At 28.1% G+C, this 7,013-nt stretch overlaps 1 pseudogene; it reads right to left on the reverse strand.

Annotated features, from left to right (window-relative positions):
* Positions 1-421: 421 nt before the first annotated feature.
* Positions 422-5,100, reverse strand: LOC113871579 (annotated as a pseudogene).
* Positions 5,101-7,013: the final 1,913 nt, after the last annotated feature.

Below are 7,013 nucleotides of genomic sequence, written 5' to 3' on the forward strand. Positions count from 1 at the left end.
AAAAAGGACTAGGTGTTGCTACTGGTTTTTGAAGAAGATGGCATGAATGTCATCTAGACTAGGAGACTTGAGATTAGCTATACTAAAGAGTGCAGTTTTAACCTCCTCAAGGGAAATACTAGAGAGGAGGAGAATCCTATCCTCTTCTCTCGGAGGGGGAAAAGATACCTGACAGGACAAGGTACTATCATGAGTATTAGGATCATGGTAGATATCCCTAAAATAACTAAGAGTCATGGACTTAAACTTATCATGATTATAAATTCAATTCTCCTGGTCATCTTTTAGGACTTCAATCAAGTTTTTACGCCTATGTTAAACTGCTGCTCTGTGAAAAAACTTGGGATTCCTATCAATTATTTACAATTATTTTTGTGCATTTTTCTTAAAGATAAAATAATGGCATAATGCTTTAGTAGATTTATTTAAACGTGTTCATTGAATTCTGAGTGTCTATTTCTAAGATGACAGATACTCTTCTTCTTATGAAGTCAAAAGGAATCTCGTCTATCTTCCTCCACTTAGATGGCTTGAACCTGAATTCATTTGAATATACATATGCTAGAATTGCATCATCCAGAGGATACTTCTGATCATACTTAAAGTAAGAGTTAAGGAAAGCATAGCGTAGAACCTTTTCTTGGGGTAAGTCCCTCCAATCAAGATGATTAACCATGATTGCATGATTCATTTTAAGGGTTCTTGTCTTGTCTATACAAAAGATATTCATGCAACATTAAAAAAAAAAGTACATATAAAAAAAAATGCTAAAATGATGCATATATATATATATAATCATAGGTTCTTCTCTCCATCGGAACAATAGGACCATTATGCTCATTACTAAATTTGTTGAAAAGATAAAATAGAACCAAGATATATCTTTTTTATCAGAGGTTGAATCGATCATCAGAAGAAGAATTAGGCCAAAAATTAGGATATATTATGGAAAAATAAATCAGATCTTGATGAATAATAATTTGCAACTTGACAAATTAAAGGAAACTCTTCAAGTATTCAAATATTATTTAATGGACAAAAATGAGAGAATTTATAAACCTGATAGATGCAATAATATCATTTTAAATCCATTCTATTTGAATTGGCATTTTATCCATCACAATTATTATGAAAAAAAGGTTTCCAATAATAAGTCTCAGGAAATTTATTTGTGAAAATGTATGTATAGTGCAAACAAAAAATGCACCACACTTAAAATTGGGTCAAGTTCTAACTATTCAAATAGATTTTGTAGAAATAAGATCGGCTAACCCTTATTTGGCAATTCCAGGAGCAACTGTTCATGGACATTATGGAGAAATACTTTATGAAGGAGATATATTAGTTACATTTATATATGAAAAATCAAGATCGGGTGATATAACACAAGGTCTTCCAATCTCAAGCATTTTCAATTTTCCCGTGAATTTTATAGTAAAATATCTCACGATTTGTTGTCATTCTTTATCAAATCACATTAATAGATTTAGCAAAAATAGAATTTCTTTTCTTTTTCTTTTTACTGAATTACATGAAATTTTACCTAATCCTATGTATGAAATACCTATTATAAAAAGAAGAATAAATAAAATATGATTATATACTCAACTATGAATTTGCAACAAAACAAACAGATGGAATCGAAATTCAAATATAAATATAAAATGGAAACAAATTGAATAATTCCACTTTCATTTTTGGATTTTTTAAGGCATATAAAAAAAAAAAAGATTCCATTTATACCATTATTCTGATATTAAATATTCCAATTTAATTTGATACCTGAAAAAAATCAATTCGGGATAAAATATTATATTTATAAAGCAGAAACATAAATGACTCCTATGAATATGAAAAATAACTAGGTTAGTATTAATTATTAATCAATTTGAATGAAAATTTGAGAATGATTATTATAGTGATGAATATTTATAGAATAATAAATATGAAATATATTCTAAATAAAAATGCTTTTTCTAAAATAAAATAAAAATAAATTATTTCCAAACAAATGAGACTAGTATTCGAATATACTAATATTAATATTATTTTATCAAATAATAATATATTCTTAAAAGTAATTTAAGAATTCTTTCTATTCTATTACTAAAACTATATATATATATATATATATATATATATGGAACGAAACAAGTCTCTTAATCTTATATCTTTTACAATCATTTTGGACCTTATGTTTTCATTCAATTTTAATAATATTATTGTATCATTTTCTTTTTTCACTTGGATGTGCATTTTTATGGTTATTTGGGGGCATATGGATGGGTTCAATTATTAACAGACAAGGAGTTTAGCACCATAAACGTACCTCAACGCATATGATTAGAGGTTAGATCATAATTTAGACTCAAGCATCATACGAAGAAGAGTCAAAGAGTTCATTATTGAATATTTATTTCTCTATTTATTACTGTCAAATTTATATTTATTCATTATGTTTCTAATATATCATTCCTATACACACATCTCGATAATGATATATTTTTACATTATGACTTCCCCTAGCTTAATCTTAAAAATTAAATAGCATGCTAACCTAATCATTAATTGTAGATTCCAATTCTCTTTTCTCTTTTTTTTTTACTTTGATTTTCGAGACAAGGTAAGAGATTGCAAGGGGTCAGAATTGTAACATAAATTTATATGTTTACTTAGTTTGATTCAAATTTGTGCAACTGCCATATGAATATAGTGCCCAAATCATCAATCATTTCATTTGTAACGTGAATTTATATTTACATTGATCCCATCTCGTGTATAGCTATTAAACTCTTTACATCTGTCTTTGGCCATAGTAAGTGCTCCTCTTGCAAGGCATGTGTTAATGATGAGGGGAAGCATTTGAGGATTGAGGGTAGATGCAACTGAGATCGTGAAAAAAAAATACTTTCGCTCAAATCAAGAAATGTAGTGTAATTTATCACAAACATGATTGTAACAACTACTAGAATAATAGAAATAAGCAAGTAAAATATCCATCAGAGACCCTTTTCAAATTCATCTGGTAGCTTCTTCTTCCAACCTTTTGAAAACATGGTGCTCATGCAAGTATTGGATCCAGTAGGTATAAATAAGCCTGTTCTGGTACCCGATAACACATTTGTGCCCTGTAATGTTCACAACTAATCAATTCACAGAAAAATTTTCTATTTAATCTGACAATCTTTGTTTGAAAATTAAATATTATGAAATTCTAAAGGAGGTAAATAATGATCGACATAAATTTGGATCCTCATGAGTTAAGTGCAACAATAATGTTAGTGTGTTACTGTGATTTGAGTTTCTTAATGTATACGATTTAACGGAAATCATCTTTGTCAAAGAAGAGAATTAGAGAAATAAACTTACTGTTTCTATTTCTATTCATGTCCTTAAAATATTCACACAGATCTTACCTACTCTCTCTCTTTTATCTCTCTTTTTTTTTTCTCTATCATGTTCTTTATTCATATGGCTACATTAATCAATTCCTAGCATTTTGTTCTATGAAGTATTCTTGTTGGGGCTTTTATGGGATGTAACTCTATAAATTGAAGCTATAACTTCCATTGTAACAAAATAGATAGAGGGAGTTGTGTTACTAACCATAAAGCATATGTTCTTTAAATCTAGTGAAGGAGTGTTATGATCTTCTGTGATGTCAGCTGTTTTGTCAGTTGTCCAAGATTCTCCAGTAAGTGAGGCCTGTTAATAAGGTATGAAATCACCATGTTATACTTTGTTAAAACCATCCACTTAGTCCAACATGACCATCATCAACTAAACATGCAGATTTTTCAATCAATATGACATACCTTACAACAAGTTGTTTAGAAGATAACAATCTGACATCTCCAGGAAAGAGGTCACCAGGTTCAAAAATCACAATGTCACCTGGAACTACATCCGTATGATCAACTTGAACTATTAATTCTGTTTGCACAACTCTACCAGCGCATCTTTGAACTTTTATTGGGCATCTTACGAATTCTGAAAGCTTCATTGCTGCTGTATTCCTAAGAGGCACACACAATTAAGGTGCAAGTTTAAAGGGAAGAGAAATAAATATTCATTCATTCAACACAACCAACTATTGCAGAAAATACCTGATAGAAACGGAAGGTGACACTGATGAAAACCAATATCAGCATGATAAATCCATTTGGGTTGTCACTGATAATGAATGACAGCTTGGAAAAGAATACTCGAGTGGAACATTTGGACCATTTTCCCGCAATCTCCTATCTGCTTCTGTGAAACTGAAGCCTGCGCAGAATTCAGAAACACCTTTCAGATGGAACTAGAGGGTGGAGTTTAATATACTGACTACCACAATAAAAAGCTTAAAACACTATACACTGCTATCTATTTTATTTGTACTGATGTACACAAACGTAGGTAAAACTCTAGTTTTGTATAATACAAAAAGTATTGAACTAGCTAAGTTTTATCTTAACTCTATGTTCTGAATATCTCTGATGTACACAACCATGCATCCAAGACATATTTTCTATTCACAATTACAATTTCCAAAGTCAATCTACAAAATGAAAAATGATATTTAAACATCCGTACAGTATTTTCACCTCTCTATTATCTTTTTTTTTTTTTTTCTCTAACTCTTTCCTTCTATTATATTATATTACTTGTTATATCTTTTATTTCTATTTATTCTTTTCTATTCTCTCACTAGATGTACATATCAAGCATTTTTCAAAGTAGTGCAGAGTGCAGACACTTGCCTCTTTCTGTTGACTTAACGTATTCGAAGACCAAGTTTTTGTCTGATTGAGCCAAAGTGTATAACCAAGAGTACACTTTCTCTTCTTCCTCAGTTCGGGAGCTCTCATTAACTTTCCCTACAATTGACCTAAACCCACATAAATAAAGCACCAAAAAAAGGTACCTTGATGACACTAACCGCAAAAGGAAGATGTGTAAATAATATTATATATAAAGCATTCTTAATTGAAAATATGAGGCGCCACAATAATCCTAAGACTAATAAAGAGGGGCATCGATCTTTGTGGGTATTTGGTTTGTTTACAAGAGTTTGTCTAATGGTGTTGGAATAAGGAAGCATGTAATTGTGATGGTCATTATGGGCATTTGGCAGAGAAGAAGGTGAAAATATGAAATGACAAATAGAAATGCGAGGAAGAGAAAGGGTGGAGTTGAGAAAGAAGAGAGAAATATGTCATTTTGTTGAACTCAATGTTCGGAGATTTGAATAGAAGGTGGACACTGAAAGGAAGTATGCATTTTTTGAGGTGAATCTTACTATAACTTCTCTCCCATGTCTCTCCTCTAGTTACCGTTTCAATTCGGTGAATTCTCATTCTTTAATTAAATAAATAAGCAAGGAAAAAGATAAACAAATAGACAATGGAAAATGTTAATCATTTCAGAATTAAAAACAAAAATATTTAAAATCATTTCATAATTTTAAATATATCTCTGAAATGATTTTTAACAATTTTTTCTAATTTCTTAATTCATTTTTAAGAATAATTATTAATAAGACCCACAAATATGGGACATGTAGCAGAAAAGTATTCAAACTATGTGTTGTTTTTCTTTTAATTACTATGTGTATCAAAAGAAAATGTTTCTTTTTAAACAGTAATAGTTCGTTTTTCTTAGCTGTTTATTTCGTTTTGGCAAGATGTTATTTTTCAATTAAATAAACAAGAGTTTATTTGATTTCTACTAAAATTAGACTAAAAAATTCAGAAACTCTTTTAAAAAAGAAAAAATAAATATGTAAATTTAATTATTACAAAATAGTTATATGTAATGTTATTTATGAAGCTTGTCAATTAATTATTTATATATATTTCTCATCATTCAAATAATAATAATTTATGTTTAAAGTAGTTGAAAAATATATTTTATAAAATTTAATTTCTATTTAATATTTTTACCTATAATCCTTGAAACGGGCAAACAATGTGCATTTTTAGTTTTATTTAATAGTTGTCTACTTACTTTAGGCCTTTCTTAATATCCTTACTCGTTGAAGATTATTTAAATTTTTAGACTTTAGTCATTGTTTCACAGGTTATTTTTTAGCACTCTCAGTCAAAATAGTATTCATGTTTTTATTAATTTACTTTTCTTGATAATACGAGAAATTATGGTTATTTATATTTTCTAATAAAAATAAGTAAAAAAAAATAATTATAAAGTGATGAAAATACTGACAAAATAGAAAAAACAAAGCATAAATATCAAATTTGAATGGATATTTATATGAGAATGTCCAAAGAAAAGTAATCAACATTATTTAAAATTTAAGAAAAGAGACGAAGAGAAATCTATGTCTATAAAAAAAAACTAATTAAAACATATTTGTACAATGAAAATAATTTTTATTTTTTCTTCTAAATTTATTTTGTTTTTATACGATAAAAAAAATAGAGAACAAATACTTTTATTAAAAATAGTTTTATTTGAGCCAATAAAATTACCTTAGGTAATAATTTTTTTAGTATTTAACATAATTATTAAGTATAATTTAATTTTTCAAGCATATTAAGTTTACTTCCAAGCCTTGAATTTTTGTGAGAAAAGTATTGAAAATTTTGTAAATTAACACGTTCAAATACTAAACTATATAAAACTTTCATGAACTAAAGAAAATATATACTATTTTCAAAACTCAAACTATCTTTCTAAATTTAACGGTTACAAAATATGTACTGTTTTTCTAGATGAAAATGTTCCCGTGTCATATTTGCTTTTTTAGTATATATTTTTTTTTTCATGTGACGAATTGCTTTTAGTACTTTGGGGGAAAAAAATTCCAGACCATCAATCCACTTTTCAATTACAATATGCCATTAGGAAATTTAATAGTCTATAAGCTTAATATCTCCTTGATTAATAGTATAGTAGTAAAACTAAAGAGACATGAAATGTAAAGAGTATGGATTAAACCATGTCCTACAGGAAATAGGAGAAAAATATCTTATTAGTTATTTTTTTTCTTTTATTTGTTTTATCATTTAAAC

This window comes from Abrus precatorius, unplaced genomic scaffold (assembly GCF_003935025.1).
Source record: "Abrus precatorius isolate BTA unplaced genomic scaffold, Abrus_2018 Scaffold7, whole genome shotgun sequence".
Lineage (NCBI taxonomy): Eukaryota > Viridiplantae > Streptophyta > Magnoliopsida > Fabales > Fabaceae > Abrus > Abrus precatorius.